The sequence below is a fragment of the Bubalus kerabau genome, chromosome 10 (genome assembly GCF_029407905.1).
Source record: "Bubalus kerabau isolate K-KA32 ecotype Philippines breed swamp buffalo chromosome 10, PCC_UOA_SB_1v2, whole genome shotgun sequence".
NCBI lineage: Eukaryota > Metazoa > Chordata > Mammalia > Artiodactyla > Bovidae > Bubalus > Bubalus kerabau.
In genome coordinates this window covers 94,632,549-94,650,771 of record NC_073633.1, presented here as the reverse complement: position 1 = coordinate 94,650,771, position 18,223 = coordinate 94,632,549, and the positions used below count along the sequence as shown (strand labels likewise).

The window sequence follows — 18,223 nt, the reverse complement described above, 5'->3', positions numbered from 1 at the left end:
TTCCAGCACTTTAACTAAAGGAGCTGAAATTGTCTAGTCAGAGAGCATCAGCCGTTAAGAGTCCGACAGCAGCAGAGAGTCCACTGGGTTGTTTGAAGAGCTGCTCTTACTGCTCTAGGGAACCTCTTACTCAGAGGACTGTGGAGGGGCAAGAGACAACTTTGATTGTGGACCCTAAATAACGGGTTGTCAAGCTGAGGAACTCATCCTGTGTCTTTCTAAGCTTGAGCCCATGTAGGGGAAAAAAAAAAAAAAAGGACAGGAAGGAAATACACTGGATGTTACCAGTTTTCCCCCCACCCCACACACACAGTATCCATATTTTCAATAATAGGTAGGCATTAATCTAAACTTTTTTGTGTGAAATATGCACTTTATTTAAAAAACAAAATCCTAAGCATGTCAATGACTTGATAACCAGCTAGGCAGCAAAAGAAGAGAAAAGTTCTTTCAGACACAACTTGTTCTGGCAAATCATTAGCCCAGGACCTGCATAGTGTCCCGGTCTTCCTAATGACTGTTTTCTTTCATTGGTGGTATTATCATAGCTACCGCATTCTCAGAGCTTACTCTGGGTTAGGGTATGACATTAAGTACTTTATTTATTCTCTTGTCTAGTTTTCAGAACATTTTTACCTACTGGGCTCTATCATTACCCCCATGTAAAGAGGAGGAGATGGAGGCTTCAAAGGGTAGGTAAGTGGCTAAAGAACACAAGGCAAGCAGGTGACTATCAAGACCAGGACACGCAGTCAGACCCAAGTCCACGGTTATAAACCACTTGGTGAAAATTAAAATAACTTGCTCAAACATCACTTCTGACCCTTTCTCCACTCTACTGTTCCTATACTTGAGCCTCTCTTGTTCAGGACACCCTCTCCAGTGTGACTTTCCCAGCAGGAGAAATTTGTGCCTGTTTTGTTCACTGTTATTGAACTGAGCCAAGAGCAGAGCCTGGCACACAATTGACACTCAATAAACATTAGCTGAATTGATGAATTAACTCTAATACATCAAATTCTAACCACAATATTGTAACTTTGCAGTTGTCCAACTCCTAAAAGCAGTCTCCATGCTCTTTCAATCTCCTACTATGATAAGTTTTTCACAGTTGCACGAGCTGGTAGTTCGACTGTTGTCCAAACAGTTTTCTTTTACATTGGAGACTACCTAGCTGCCCTGTGGTTGGAAGTGGTTTGTGACTGAGTTCTAGCAAATGATACATGGGTAGGAGTGATGCAGCCACTTCCAAAGCTGACCTGTAAAAGCCTAACCTTCCATACTCTCTTCTTTCATTTGCCAGCTGGTTGTATGACACCCAGTAGACAGAAGAAGCCAGGATCCGAATGTCTGCACAGACTAGAGCCTTGCTCTACTCAACTGACCTACATTGTACATTGGGCCTAGACATAAGCAAGAAATAAACCTTTATTTATTAAACCAGTAGACCTTGGAGTCATTTTTATATAGCAGTTACTCTTCCTGACTAATAAAAAACCGTATCAGTCAAAAATTGTTTGAACATGCAATGAACATATATATATTTTAAGTATTTATATATATCATAAATGTATTTGTGTATATAATTGATAAATTACATGCAGGGCATACTGTAACATTATGTAAATGATAAAATACACTATAAAACCTACATCAAAACATAAAATTTGAAAAGGGCTGGATACAGATAAAATTAAAATATTCTTAAATTTCTTGCTAATCATGATGGTTCTACTATGTAACTAGGCAACATTTCAAGGCACACTGAGGCTTAGGAAAAGGCCTGTCATTAACAATGATAGACATAAATTTGTATTTCAAACGGTCTTCCTGACTGATGACTATTTGGTGGCTGACTTTGCATCAGTCCTGACTATACCTTTATTGTTCTTACATCATAATATTGCTGAAAAAGAACTCAAATTAGGAACAGAAGTGACAGTTCTGCCATTTTATTGTTGCTCACTTATAATAGTGGTATTATTTTCCATCCAAGGACTCCTTACAGGAATCTGTATGAGCCACTTGTCTATTTTGTGAAGGCTGTTTTCATAAAAACTAGATCAGATAATCCATAAATCCACTTTACCAGACACAACTGAAAAGTGTTATGTCCCAGTTCACTGAGGACAAATGAACATATAAAAGTACCAATGTCAAGCTTCCCTTCCTTTAGGATGTGTGGGAAGCTTGCCTTCCTTTAGGATATGTAAATAACATATAATACATGTAGCCATGTGTCATCAGATCATTTGAGGATGCTAGTAGCAATCCACATATTAAAAATACATTAAACTTAACGTTCTATTTTTTCATTATAAAATAAATTGATGTTTTAGCCCTTATGAACCCTGCATGGGCACAATCTATTTTTGAGAGCACTGTTCTGGCAAGTGTTTCGGACACCCAAATCCTAATGCTCTTGATGCTTGAAATCCAGTCTCCCGGACATGCGTCAGATGGCTGACATCCCTCCACTAATTCCTTTCATACTACAGCCCCCACCTTACCCCAAGGTAAGAGTTCTTCCTCTTAATATGGGCTAGAAGACCTGGTCTTGTCTCCTAGATATTAGCTAAGCTCTCTGTGATGTGCCCTAAGACAAATTATAGACGAAACAAAACCCTACCTTACCCACTCAAGTACACACATATGACTTAAGAAGGTGACCAGGAGGCTGTGTGATGTGGGGACAAGACCACCGGCTGTGAGTTACAATAGCCAGGTCCATCTCTTCAAAAAAGTCAGCATGGCCCTTTGTATCTCAGCGCCCTGACCTATGGAACAGGCACAGTAATGCCTGCCCTACCTACATCCTAGGGGCCATGAAAGAACAGTGGGTGAAGAGGCTCCTTGCAGCCCTAACTTGAGTAGACTGCATGAGCACTCCATAGAGAGAAACTTGGCAAGAATATGAGACGGGAGATTCTCCACAACAATGAGTCTGTGATCTATGCTGTCTTCCAGGAAAACTTGAGAGCAGCTTAGGACAACACAGGACAAGAAAAGTCCTAAGAGAGTTTAGACTTTTCATGCCTTTAATCAAGAGCCTTGAGAGGATAAGTCACAGTGGATAAATGAAAAGAATAGGGCCCCCTAGGCCTGCAAGGTATAGAACACTCAGCAGACTCTCCAATCGGGCAGAGAGCTCCTAGCCAGGGGCAGAAAAGTCAGGATCTGAGCAGAGCATGACAGTGGGCTCTGAAGTCAGGGCTGAGTTCAAGCTGAGGCTCTAACACTGACAACTTTCAGGTGACTTAATCAACCTGTATATGCCTCAGTTTCACCATCGGTAAAGTAAGGACAATAATGATAAACTTGTATTATGTTTATGAAGTTTATGGTAGCTATGCCTGATGTAATCCAGGACCTGGCACATAACAGGTTCTCAATAAATAGTTACCTTCTTCACCATCATTATCTTCCTGCCCTTGCTTACTTAGCCCATCTTAAAAAGGAAATAGATGAGGCATAGCTAACATTTGCCAAGTACTTAAGAGTTAGGCTTGGCAAGTGCTCATCAACATCAGAGGTTAGAGAAGTGCTTCATGGTGGGTCATACAGAGTGGATACTCATGCCCTGCGAGTCCTTGCCAAGAAGTCACGGGTAATGAGCAGTGAAAACAAAGCAACAAACCCTGGCCAGGTTGGAGGCAAGACAGCGGGTAGGCAGCTGGCAGCCAGCAGCAAAAATGACCTTACTGACTCAAGGACACCCTAGTCAAGTGGGTGAAGAGCAAAGAGGAATCAGAAAGCCTTAATAAGAGGATCTCGCTTCTTTACTAAGAAAGAGGATGCTTTTGGCCCAAGTCAGTAGAGACCAATTCAACCTTTCTCGTGTACTAGCTGTGGCCTCAAGCCATGCCCCAGCCAACTGGCTCTCTGAAGCTCACATATCACTAGACTCTGTCCTTGGAGAAACAACTAAAAGGCCTCCCTCATGAGTGCCCAGCACCATCACCATCCCACTGTGAACACTGTATCCTTTCATCATTTTGGAGGGTCTTGTAAGCTGTTAACCAAGTCCAACATCGTGTACAGATCCCAGGGAGAATCCCAACTTTGGATTCACCTTATAGCCCACAAAAGGAGGCTGTAATTCTTATGGACACATTTAATTCTTTTTCACAAGAGCACCAGGAAAGATAGGGAAGTGGTTGATATCGTGCATTGCCCTCGCCATGACTAGACAACTCAAAATTCTTTCCTTCTCAATAGTAAGCCCTGCTCATGCATAATGATATGAACAACATCCCCATTAGGAACAGGTTGTGTCTGAAGGGTTCTCATGTATGCCCTTTGAAAAAGATAGGGTAAATCCTTCTTGGTAAAAGGAGAGGTGTTAATTATTTAATTAAAGTAGTTATTGACTTTTTAGAAGCAATAGGCAAATTTTCCATAAAAAACAGACTCTTTTAAATATATATTTCTCTAGTTCCTGTTCCTGAAGATAAAATAGCTGAAAATTTAACCCCAGAGTGAAAAATACAGGTGTTTATGAAAGAAGTAATGTGCAAGTAGAACCTAGAATTTCTTCCTACAGTTTTGACTTGGCCTTTGAAAAGTATCTCAATTCAATTTCTATGACAGTATGAATCCCAGTAGTTTCACAAACAGGGGAGTGATTTCAGAAAGTGGAGGTGAGAGCTATACCAAATCCATGAAGGATAATATTTGCAAAATACCCCGTAGATAATACAAACTACACCACTTAATCAAGTACGGAAAAGGTTCAAATTAATCCTGACTTCACTAAAGTTAATATAAATGTCCCAAGTCAATAAATCTTGTTATTGATTAATCTACCCCCCCAATTCAATTTTTAAGACCCACCAGTTCCCACAGGCAGAAGGGGCAGATGTGACAAAAGCAATTTACAAAATCAATACAGTGCAAGAGATCTAGAGAAATTAACTACAGGAGAGACGACCCAGTAAATCATCCAGTCCATCTCCATCTCCCTCTTGGCCCCTTGTACGTTGCTCTCTTCCCATATATTTGAGCCATGCTTTCCAAATAAGTTGTAAAGTTCAACAGGTATGAGGTCTTGTTCCTTTTCCCAAAAAAAAACTAGAGCCATCCCCTATTCCCCAAAACTGAGATGTACGTTGTACACTGCATCAAGTCTCAATTCTGGCAGCACGTTAGATTCACCCAGGGAGCCTCTGAACTATACCAGTGCCAGGCCTTATGCCCAGAGATGTCTATTTACTTGATCTGGGATAAGACCTCAGCCTTGCTGGTATTCTTTTTTTTTTTTAATACCCAAATGATTCTACCATTCAGAGAAAGTTGAGAATCTGTTCTCTTTAATTTCAACAGTCTTATCTCTTGTCCAGGTTTTGAATGCTTTCTTCTTGACCATCTTAAAATTAACTCAATACTCCAGACTGGGAGTAAGGTCCTAGATGACAGTAAGTCAGTGAATCCCCTCTGGCTGAGGAGCACCAGCAGGGACCCTGCAGGGAAACCACTGCCGCTGATGGAAGCAGGACCTAACCTCAGGTGGACTGGGTTCCTGAGAAGGGGGAAATGGTTGTAGACTACAGCTTTGAACTACGAGGGAGGGGGGCTTCCTCAGTGGCTCAACTGGTAGTGAACCTGCCTGCCAGTGTAGGAGATGCAGAAGCAGTTTCAATCCTTGGGTCGGAAAGATCCCTTGGAGGAGGAAATGGCAACCCACTCCAGTATTCTTGCTTGGGAAATTCCATGGACAGAGGAGCCTGATGAGCTACAGTCCATGGGGTTGCCAAAGAATCAGACACAAATGAGCGAATGAGCATACATACCACATGGAGAGCTACCAAAGACGGAAACACAACCAATTTGGTGCTCTTCTGTTGATCAACATAAGCTTTGAACACAAAAATGCATACATATGCAATCTAAAAGCTAGCTTTTGTTGAATCCTCATTACAGGCACAGTTCTGTCTTATATGCTTTAACTCAGCTGTCTTCCCACATCCTTGTGAGGTGGGGGCTATTATTGTCCCATTGTAGAGATGAAGAAACGGAGGCATCTAGGGTCACCCATCAAGAGACAGAGGTGAAATTCCAACTAAGGTGGAGTGGTTCCAGAGTCCATGCTTTTAATCATCAACGTCAACTACCTCTCAGCACTGTGTAATTTCAACAGAAAGCACATACCTGAAGGTAGAAATGACAGGTAGTACCTCGTCCTATGGGGCTTCCCTTGTGGCTCAGATGGTGCCAAATCTGTGACAATCTGCCTGCAATGCAGGAGACCCCAGTTTCCCTGGAGACCCTCTGGAGAAGGGAACAGCAACCCACTCCAGTATTCTTGCCAAAAGAATCCCATGGACAGAGATGCCTAGAGGGCTACAGTCCATGAAGGTGCCAAGAGTTGGACATGACTAAGAACTAACACAACACATTGTCTTATAAGGGCTAGGGTGTAATTTCTTCAATAATTAACCATAAAGCAGTGGTTTCAAATCATGCATAGAAATAACTGGAAGAGATTTTAAAAACAATTGCTGGTCCCCTTTCCCTAGAGATTCTGATTCAGCAGTCTGCCAAGGGGGACTGGGGGTGGGGGTGGGGTGGGCATGAACTTGCATTTCTTATAACATCTGACACTTTCAAGCTCACCAGAGAAGTTCAGGACTGGAACGGAGATATAGCAATTTCAGCAGTTAGGAAGGAACCGGGAGCCTTGCACACAGTCCTTTGGGGCAGCTGGAGTGGCAGAAGCTAAGCTAAAAGAGTTAAAAAATAGTTCTGAGGATGTAGAGCTGGTGAGGGGTGATTCGTCTTCCAAGAAGCTTCTGGGTGAAGAATAGTACTCTGAAGAAAATTATTTTTAGAAGAATGGAAAGTGCCAGAAGAAAAAGGAGAGATTAAAAATTCAAGAAAGATAGAGGGAAACTGATGATGGAACAAGGTTCTGGAGAAGGCATGAGGGTACACGGCGACTACACCGAGTCCACCTACCAAAGTCTCCATCGCAAGAGGGGCTCCTAGAATGATGGGCTACACCAGGCCTCTCGGCACTGTGTTCAGCAGTACAAGTGTGTACTTCCCAACCAGGACTGGATAGCTATCTCAGGAACACTTAATCAAAGCCTCTTAAAAAATAGGCAGAAACCAACACAATACTGTAAATCAATTATCCTCCAATTAAAAAGAAATAAATTGATAAAATAAATAAAGAAAAAAGAAAAAAAAATACCATAAGGTATAACATCACCATGACATGTCCAAACCTTCGTGAGCACTAACACTAAACTGGAGTGATACACTGCTCCTAAGAGGACCATGAGCTAGTACATGGGATGCAGCTAATCATCTTCTCCCATACAGGATGCTCTCAAGCCTGGCTGCAGAACGGGCTGCGTAATTTATGGAGCTCAGTGAAAAATGAAAATGTGAAATCCCTTGTTCAAAAAGTATTAAGAATTCCAAGATGGTAACAGCAGCACATTAAGCCAAGTGCAGGGCCCCTCTAAGCGTGGGGCCCTGTGTGACTGAGTAGTTTGCCTACCATGAAGCCAGCCCTGCCTGGCTACACATGAGGACCACCTGGGGAGGCTTTACAAATGCCAATGCCCAGGCCACACCTAAAACCAATTAAAACCAGACCCTCTGAGGGTGAGAACCACACATTAGAATGTTTAAAGCTCCCCATTGATTCCAAAGTGCAGTTGAGTTTGGGAACCACTGGTTTTTTGTCATAGAATCTGACAATGCCAGCTTTAAATTATTTTCTTTAAATAAGAGATTCCATCTGGAAAAAATATATTGGTCCCACAAAATGGACGATAGCCTTACTTACATACTACTGAGTCACATTTCTCGACCTATTCATTCCTATACACTGGCTCAAATTATTAGTACAAAAGAGAAGAATACAAATCCCTTCCTATAATAAATACATGTATTTCTATACAGACCAAAAATAAGAGAGAACTTGAGCAATGGAGACCTTGCTGAATTCTGTTAAGGCCACTGCCTGAATTTTCTTGGCTCTTCTAGATGGTTTCTTCCAGGGTCTGGGCACCGGCCCAGAACGCCTCCACATTCTGAATAATGCATGACACAAGGTCCTCCCAGGCAACACTGAGCTTTGGACAGAACACTCCGTTAAGGCAGGAGGATCTGACCCTCACCAAATGCAAAGCCTGAGATTTACCCAAGGAGAAGGGATCAACTGAGGATGACGATCCAAGCAGCACAGCTGGGCCGCTTCCAGCTGGATACAAAGCCAAACAATAGTTGTTGGCCACAAACCCAGCCACCTCAAGAAAAGAGCTGCCGTAGTGAAGAGAGGTGGGGCTCCCCACAGGACTCTTGGACCCAAAACGCATTAGGGAGGCCAATTCCTTTACAGTGGTCTCCACACAAGCAACACAGGCTGAGGCAAATCACAGAGACCTCCAATGGGGTCCCCTCAGGATACCAGCAAGGACTAAGGTCTTTCCGTCGGATCCTACCAGCAACAGAATAACAGGAAATGCTGTGGCGGTAGATTTTATGGCTTAGAAGCCTGGCTCTACCCCTTTTATAAGCTGTATGACCTCTGTGTGCTTCAGTTTCATCATCAAAAAATGCGGAGCTAATAATAAGCTAATCCTCACAGAATTGCTGTGAGGATTGAGATAATCCAAGCATGGTCCTTGTAACAGTACTTAATGCATCGTGAGCACACCATTACTAAGGTAATTGTAACGTGGCGATCATCGTCATTCCCACCATCGCTGCAGCAATCCACGGCACACACACAACTCACGTCTTCCCTATTTTGCTCAAAATGAAACCAAGGTGCACAGGGCTTCAAAGGCTGGCTTCAGGTTCCACAAGCCAGTGAGAGCAGGGCCACGTTTTCTATCGTATATTCTTAACTTCCTGATGTCACCCAACTTGAGAACTGAGCGACTCTCTCTGCAGCCTTTCTGGTGTCGCATACCACTTCGCCACAACTTGCTCTAGGTGACGACTGAAGGAGGTGATGTAGCTTAAATCAGGGAGAGCTGTCTGTCACATCAGAAGGATGCATTCCATGTTAACTACTTTTATGGTTGAATTGACACCACACAACTGATGAATTACCAGGAAACCGCCCTGTAATTGACCATATCCACCATAGTGGAGACTCAAGGAGCTGGGTATCTAAAGAAACCTAGTATACAACTCACAGATGAAAACAGAATTCTCCCTGCTCATACGACTAAAATCACCCCCAAGCAAATTCTCCCACGCCTATGCTAGGAGCCTCCTGTATTGGCTATGCGGAAAATAATGAAAACCATACTGCCAAGCTGTCCCGAGCAAGGGATAGAGCAAAGGTGTAATTTTAGAAAAGAAATCAAATTTCGAAAACCTCCAGTCCCCCAGCTGGGGATTGGCCAGTATGGAAATGAAGTTTTAAGTCCTCCCTTCTCTTCAAGAGAAACTGTATACCACCAAGCCAAGCCCAACTCACCTTTTGTTGTAAAGAGTCACATTGACACAGTCCCAGGCCCTTGCTGAGGGCCCAGAGGCAGCCATGTTGAGTTTGTATCCCCACCTTTGAGGGAAAACTTCCTGACCAATCAAATGGCATTAAGTCATTAGATTTATTTTTCCACCCAAGTAAATGCCTCTTCCAGAAAGAAAGCTGCCCTATGGCATCAATTTGCCTCTTTTGCTGAGTGGTCTAAGGGAAAAAATAAAAATTTAAAACACAACAATGAATCCGTGACAATTAAGCTGGCACATAATGAAAGCCACAAATACGTAATTACCATGTCCCACTTGGTACAATATACTCCAGAGTTGCCAAAAACTGCCCCCTCTGATAGCAGTTGCCCTTACGCAAGCCCTGGGCTCTGCAGCTGCATCTCAATGAGCCCAAGTCAGCTGCCTGGAATGGTTTCCCTGGTAACAAGGTGCTGGCTGAGAGGGACATTGATTACCCCGAGGAGTGAGTTTCCACTTGGAGGGAGACTGGGTGAATGCAAAAGCAGGGAATTTGGAAGGGGTACAGCAGGGTCCAAAGGGGTGCAGGAGTCACGAAAAACCCGGGAGAGGGTCCCAAGCTTTTCCCTTCCTGAGATGGAGGAAACTCACATGTCAGTCTGGAGACCTGAGGACTTCTAAGGGGAGGCCTAGAGTTGGAATATCCCATCTACTCCTGACTTGCCCACATTCTTTATCAGGAGAACTGGCCTGGTTGTCAGAAGGCGTGAATTCTAGTCCCAGCTCTCTGATTAACTCACTGGGTGACCTTGGATAAATCACATCTAGGTCAAATCAAGGGAGTCAGGATTAAGCAATTTTTCTAAGCCTAGCTAAGACCACATGAGGAGAGAGAGGGTCCAGCTCAGCCCATGACAGTGAGATCGAGTTTCTGTGTGTTAACAACTGTTCTTTCCTTCTGCATTTACATTTTCTAACTCTCCTCTCCTGTCTCAGGCTTAACTCTTTGGGATGAAATTCAGATTTCTCTGCCACCTGTTTCCAAGGTTGCCTAGAAGAAAAAGGTTCCCATCAGTCTGGTCAATTTCCACCGCAAGGGGGACAAATCCGAATGCTATGTGGAGATGAAGATGCTCCACTGTTGCCCAAGAACTGGGAGCAGCTGCTATGATTCTCTGAATGGCTCACCCTCTCCAGGCATACTTTAATGATTGACGAGCAACGAATTCATGGGATCTCAGAGAAGCAGAAAAGGAAAAGCATTCCGGCTAAAGGGAACAGCATATGTAAAGGCTATGTGGGTGATGAAAGAGGGTTCTTATGAGGCCTGAAAAAAATGCCAGAGTGATAAGTATACTGAATGATGGGGAGGAGTTCAGGGGTATGTGCAAGGCAGGCAGTCAGACAGGCAAGAGTGAGACCACGCAAGTCTCGTTAGTGGCTACGGTTTTGTTTTTATTCTAAGAGCTTTAGACGCTCTTAGCAGGGGAGGAAAGTGGAGGTAATACGACAGGATTTTATTTTGAAAATATTAATTTAGTTAACATATGAGACTAATTAGGAGGCTACTGTCATAACCCAGGCAAGAGATGCCATTGGATAGATGGATAATTTTCAAAAGAGGAGTACAACTGCTATATGAGTGGTGGGTGCAGCCCTCAGACTGCCCCCCACCCCCGGTTCCAGGTAAGGTCTCCTGGTTTGTCCATTTCACCTTGTTTGGCGTCATCTTCTGGCATCACATGCTGACTGTTAATGTCTCATCGTAGAGAGAGTGGATTCCCCTGCCCCTCAATAACCACCACCTCTGTCCTCCTACTTTGCACTGACATCTTACTCAGTTGGAAGCCTGAAACTCTCTGGAGACTTGTCTAGTCCTTATTCCCTCGGAAAGCACATAAACTTTGTGACTGGTTGTTAAATTTTTATCTCACAAGTCACGTGCAGTAAGAGAGAATCTTCAGCAAACACACATCTTTTAGCGTGGTGAGATTAAAAAGAAACAAAACAAAAATAATCCCTTCTTCTTATCTCCGAATGCCAAAAGGCAGTGTAAGTTGTGTTAGAAACACAGGAACCTGGTCCTAGAATCCTTCATGTGTCCCCAAGTACTGTAACAGCTGAGGAACACCACCTTTAAAAACTGTCCCAGGATCATTTGAGATCATGTCCATCTTAACTGAGTTCTAAGCATACAGGCAGGGACTGAGAGAAGCATGATAAGACTTCTGCATCTGTCAAATATGAGTGATTTGCTTTCAGCAGATTGGCACTGGACAGGAGAGTCCAGGGTGACAGCCCTTCCGATGGAAAGAGGCAGAAAGGGAAGAGTGAAGATCACACATTCTCTAATATTTCTCCCCCGAGAGTCAGGGCCTAAGTACTTTGCCCTTGGCTCTGGGCTCTATGGCTATTTTGGCCAGTAGAATCCAGGCAGATCTCAGAGAGATGGAGTTTTGGTTCCAGACCATCACAGTCAAGTGAATATAGCAATAGACTGAGTCACGTGAATTTTCTGGTTTCCCAGTGCATATAAACATTATGTTTACACTCTGCTGTAGTCTAGTAAGCGTGCAATACCACTGTGTCTAAAAAATACATATATGCCTTAATTTAAAAATTCTTTATTGCTAAAAATGCTAACCTTCATCTGAGCCTTCAGCAAGTTATAATCTTTCTGCAGTAGTAATGCCACAGATCACAGGTCACCATAACACACGTGATAATATTGAGAAAGTATGCAATATTGCAAGAACTGTCAAAAGGTGACACAGAATCATGAAGTGAGCAAACACTGTTGGAAAAACAGCACCAACAGACTCGTTCAGCACAAGGTTGCTGCAAACATTCAATCTGTAAAAAACACACTAAAGATGAAATACTATACATCAAAGCACAACATAACAAGGGATGCCTGTACAGAGAATGCAATGGCTACGATGCTGCGCCAGTTTCTCTTCAAAACCCTGTAAGTCTAAAGAGGCTTCCTGTTTTGAAGATACAGACATAATTAAGTGGGATGATTATTCTTATATCAAATGATGCTTCCCATTTCAGACAGTTTTCTCTGAATTTCTTTATGACTTTCTTTGTGACTATTAGATGGCATCTGCTGAAATAAAAGAAAAAGTTATAGTGTGAACAGTCACTAACAAGTTAATATCAATCAGAAATGAAGCTAGAAGACTTTTCCCAGGTCACTGGGACTAAAAAGACTATTTTTAAGGTCTTATTTACAAATGACCTTTTAAAGAAACATAACCTTAAAGTGAGTTTTACCTCCACAAATTCCCCCAGGAGACGCCCAGTGCTTTTTTCTGTATGAGAAACCAGACTTCTGGATTGTGGCAGGTTTTTTAATTCCCCTCTGAACTGCATTCTCTACCTCCCCTGGGGCCCATCTCTGAGGATACAGAAATGGCCTACTTCCAGAAACCAACATCTCTGCAAATATGGTCTCTCCTCAGTCCCACAGCATGGCGGCTTCCACACTCTCGAGGCCACAACAGGGAGGGGCGTACACGAGAAGAGTTCTGCAGGTGTTTTCTTCCTGAAAACCTTTTCCCCTCCTCCAGTCAGGAGAGCCACAGAGTGAAAAGCAAACTCAAGTGGAAGCCCTAGATTCTGGAGCTTTCCCCAGCACTGTAAGCGGGGCGAGCAACTGAAGCTCTCCACACCTCAGTCTCCTCCTCTGCAAAGACACAAACACACCACAGGCACCATCATCCAGCAGGTCCTTCCGACCTAAGAATCTAGGATTTTACACTTTTGACGGGGAGTGGGAATCCGGCCTCCCTGGTCATGCGAGTCAGAACTCCCAGCCAGATCAGATCACAGCCTCCTTCCAATGGCCTGAGCACTCAGCTTGCTGTGTTTAGCAGGGAGGGTTGCAAGGAGGAAAAGGCAAGACATCCACCCTCTTGGAGGAGGAAGGAGCGGCCACTCCAGGAGGTCTTGTCTGTGCAAACCAAGGCGGTGTGAAGAGGCACATACACGGTGCATGCATGCATGTTAAGTCGCTTCAGTCACGTCTGACTCTGTGCGACCCTATGGACTGTAGCCTGCCAAGCTCCTCTGTCCTTGGGAGCCTGGCGGGCTACAGAGGTTGGAGGAGGCCAACATTTCCTCTCCCCTGAGTTACAGAAAGGTGATGCCTGACTTCTGCAGCTTCCCGGAGCCTTCCTGATGGCTGGTCCCTCTCCAAGACAGGCCCAGTGGCCAGCTGCATGCTCTCAGATTGCATCTAGGTTTGTGGTGTCATCAGTTCAGTTCAGTCACTCAGTCGAGTCTGACTCTTTGCAACCCCATGGACTGCAGCACGCCAGGCTTCCCTGTCCATCACCAACTCCAGGAGCTTGCTAAAACTCATGTCCATTGAGTCAGTGATGCCATCCAACCATCTCATCCTCTGTCGTCCCCTTCTGCTCCCACCTTCAATCATTCCCAGCATCAGGGTCTTCTCCAAAGAGTCAGCTCTTCACATCAGGTGGCTGTGGTGTTAGAGTTTCAGCTTCAGCATCAGTCCTTCCAATGAATATTCAGGACTGATTTCCTTTAGGATGGACTAGTTGGATCTCCTTACAGTCCAAGGGACTCTCAAGTCTTCTCCAACACCACAGTTCAAAAGCATCAATTCTTCAGCGCTGCAATCTCCAAAAATTTACTTTTTCTGGTTATATCTTCACTCGCATCCTCAGCCAAATGCAAACCTCTCTTATCTCAAGATGATATCTGAGATGGTGAAAAAGCCAGAATTTGGGATTGTGTTCTGATTTTCACACAAAGCTGGTTGAAAGTGCAGATGGTAAAATGTCCTCAGTGAGCCCAGCCAGAAAACCAGGCTTCACCAGCAAAGGTTATGGTAGTCTTGAGTCGGAGAGTCTTGATTCTGCAGAATCACCTGGAGAAGGTAACTGATGGCTTGGGATAGCAGTGAGCGAAGAGCATTAAAGTCATGGCTTTTTAAAACACTGTGCTGTCTGTTCAGGGTTAAATGCATAGACCAAGGCACTGAAAAGAAATCTCTCAAACAAGGACCCAGAGCGGACTAGGTACATAATGAAGGGAGCACTATAATTATGTGGGTAATGGATGGATTGTTCGATAAATGTGGAGGGGTAATTGGCTTTTAAAGGAAAAGTAAATAAATAGAATTCTAGTCTCTATGTCCCTGACCACATGCAAAATATATTCCTGTTGCATTAGAGACCTAATGGTCAGAAACAAAACTTTAAGACTATTAGAAGGATATACAGGGTCATGCCTATAAGCTTTACGACACTGAAATAGTAAAAGAGTTTTTGACATAAAAAATATCTCATGGAGGGCCAAATTAATCCATCTGCAACATCTTTTTAGACAATATCATAAATGAACTTTAAAAATGAGATAAAATGAGAGAAGTTATTATTATTATACACACGCACACGAAAGTGAGAGTGATGGTCATACAGTCGAGTCCAACTCTATGTACCTTCATGGACTGTAGCCCACCAGGCTTCTCTGTCCATGGAATTCTCCAAGCAAGAACACTGGAGTGGATTGCCATGACCTCCATATATATATATATATATACACACACACACACACACACACACACACACACACACACACACACACATTTTCTATGACTGCAAGGAGATCCAACCAGTCCATTCTGAAAGAGATCAGCCCTGGGATTTCTTTGGAAGGAATGATGCTAAAGCTGAAACTCCAGTACTTTGGCCACCTCATGCAAAGAGTTGACTCATTAGAAAAGACTCTGATGCTGGGAGGGATTGGGTGCAGGAGGAGAAGGGGATGACAGAGGATGAAATGGCTGGATGGCATCACTGACTCGATGGACGTGAGTCTCAGTGAACTCTGGGAGTTGGTGATGGACAGGGAGGCCTGGCGTGCTGCGATTCATGGGGTCGCAAAGAGTCAGACATGACTGAGCAACTGAACTGATCTGTTGTATGTATACACAGAGAGAGACTGATACCTAGAATATATGAAAAACTCTAAAGTACCAATTAGAAAATGGATGAAGACCGTCAAAGTACAGACTTCCAGTTTTAAGATAAATAAGTACTGGGATATAATGTACAACATGATAAACGTTCTTTACACTGCTGTACATTATACATGACAGTTGTTAAGAGAGTAAATACTGGACTTCCCTGATGGCCCAGTAGTTAAAAATCCATCTGCCAATGCAGGGGATTAGGGTTCGATCCCTGCTCAGAAGAGTCCACATGCCACGGGACAACTAAGCCCGTGTGCCACAACCACTCACCTGCACTCTAGAGTCCAGAAGCCTGAACTACTGAGCTCCCGGGTCACAACTACACCCTAGAGTCCATGTTCTGCAACTAGAGAATAGCCCCTGCTCGTCAGAACCAGAGAAAGCCACGTGCAGCAATGAAGACCCAGCATAGCAAAAAGAGATGAAGCAAAAGTTTTTTAAAAAAGAGTAAATCTTAAGAGTTATCATAAGAAATTTTTTAAAGTTTCTTTAATTTTGTATATATATGAGATGATGGATGCTCACTAAACTTATCGTGGTAATTACTTCATGATGTATATAAGTCAAATCATTATACGTACACCTTTAACTTACACAGTGCTTACATCAATTATATCTCAATAAAACAAAAAGGAAAAAAAAGTTGCAACCCAAAAGAAAATGAGCAAAAGGTACTAATATAAGCAAGTAACACATAGAAAAGGAAACTTTAAAGCTGCTGCTGCTGCTAAGTCAAACTTTAGTCGTGTCCGACTCTGTGCGACCCCTCAGACGGCAGCACACCAGGCTCTGCTGTCCCTGGGATTCTCCAGGCAAGAACACATGAAAAGTTTCTGACTACATGTGATAATTAAAGAAATGCAAAGAAAAACTAGTCACATCAAAGTGGCAACCTTCGTAAGGTCCATAATAACAAGTATTGGAGAGGAAATGGAGAAATGGACTGTCCGTTGATGGTGGGAGTTTAAACTGGAACGATCAAACCTGAGAGTCTTTGGCAACACGTGCTAAATTTGAAATGGGTGTTCCTTAAGACCAGCAATCACACATGTGGTACACAGCATAGAAAGATCTTCAAACACGTGCACAGGAGAAGTGTGCATTGCTTCTCCTAACTGAAATGCTTCCCAATGCAAATAACCAAACATTCTAAATGTCCACTAGAACAAGAAAGAATACATAGTCATAAGATGAAATACTGTTCAGCAGACAAAATGGATAAACTAGAGCTAAATGTATCCACACACACACAAAACCAATTTGCAGAAAACAATGATAACCATTTCCATAAATACTATATAGTGTTTATGAACACTTAAGTATGAAACTAACATAGAAAAGCTTGGACAACAAGAACACGTACCAGATTTTTAACAATGGATGCCCCTGGCAGTGAGATAGTGGATGGAACTAAACAGAGAAATTTAATTTGTAATTTTAAAATGTTTATAATAAAAAGCAGATCAGAAGCAAATATGACAAAATGTAAATATCTGTCCATGCTGGGTAATGGATACAGGTGTTTTTAAGAGTATTCTCCAGGCTTTTCTATTTTAATGTGTTTATAACCAAGAAAAGAAAAGCAAACAATGTTCTTATATTAAATGTAAACCCTCACACCCTAAATATGTCTACATTCTATTTCCTCCATCTCTGCCTCAGCTCAGACTCTCGTCTCTTCTCCAACAGGCTGTTACTGGTCTCCCTGCTTCCAGTTTCCACCTCTACAATGTTACCAGGGTGATTTTTCTGAAATACAAATCTTCAAAATCTATAAAAGGAAATTCAAATCCAACTCTCTTCACACGGATCCTTAGCTTTCGGATAAAACCCTCGCTTCTTTGCATGGCAGACAAAGTCCTCCATGTCTGAGGTCCCACGTCTGTTGGCCCCAGACGCCGCAGTCCCTGCCCCTCACTACACACACACCCGGGGCTCTGGCCCCACTGCCGTCCAAGGGCCCCAACTTTCATGAGCTTGTAGAACACTCTCCCCCTGCTCATCTCCCCACTTCATTACGGTTTGCTCTTCAACGCTGGACTCAAGACATCACCTCCTTCCTGCATTCAGGGCTCCTTCCCCAGCCTCCCTGAGAGCCCCGTGCAAACCATTTCTGCAATTAGCACGTCGCATCCTAACCACCCTCTCCCCAGGGAGACTACGCATCCAGTCTCAGAAACCAAGTCTCATAAAGTTCTTTCCCTTGTGCCTTAATGAATGCTCACTAAATTGTGTCAGATTAATAAATTAAAACATCCCAGCACACAGGAAACACCCACGGAGCACAAAGTACCAACCTAAGTGTGGTTTTACTCATTCGTTCTGTAATGACTAGGATTATCGATAATAACCATAGCCCTCCCTTGTGGGGTATTACAATGCACTTGCTGGGTCTTGTGGGAGAACGTAAAGTAAGACTGGACATAGGCCTGGTCTTCAGGGAGTTTCCAGTCTTGTGGGAGAGACACTATTAGACATGAAGCAACCTGAAGCCTATAACCAGATCTGGGTATGACATGGGCAACTCAAATCTAACGTAGAACCCATTCCCAGCAGATTTCCCTTAAAGCACTTAGACATAGAGTTGCTTTACAATGAACAAGAGGTAGGAAACAGGAAAGAAGAGAAATGGGAAATGATAAAAGAAGAAAAGGCCACAGAGGTCCTCACATTCATTTCACACATCCCGGCTTACTGCCCGATGCGAGTAGACACTGAAGGTGGGAACGGGCCCAGACCAGGCTGGGGGCCCCCACGGGTGCCTGCCTGTCAAGATACCCTGTATCCTCAGGACCAATA

General features: G+C 43.4%; 1 protein-coding gene across 37 annotated transcripts in view; it reads right to left on the bottom strand.

Moving 5' to 3' along the window:
• Positions 1 to 18,223, bottom strand: part of LOC129621864 (neurexin-3-like) — a 300,739-nt gene that overhangs the window by 89,950 nt on the left and 192,566 nt on the right. For 2 of the 37 annotated variants that reach the window (XR_008699740.1, XR_008699739.1), the window contains exons 1-2: positions 9,744 to 9,804; positions 9,443 to 9,655 (exon numbers count right to left, since the gene is read on the bottom strand). The exons of 32 other annotated variants lie outside the window; for them this stretch is intronic. The gene's annotated coding sequence lies outside the window, so the exon portion shown is untranslated. Of the gene's footprint in view, positions 1 to 9,442; positions 9,656 to 9,743; positions 9,828 to 10,068; positions 10,104 to 18,223 lie in introns of those variants that run through there. 3 more of the 37 variants (XR_008699741.1, XR_008699752.1, XR_008699749.1) reach the window with 3 other exon arrangements.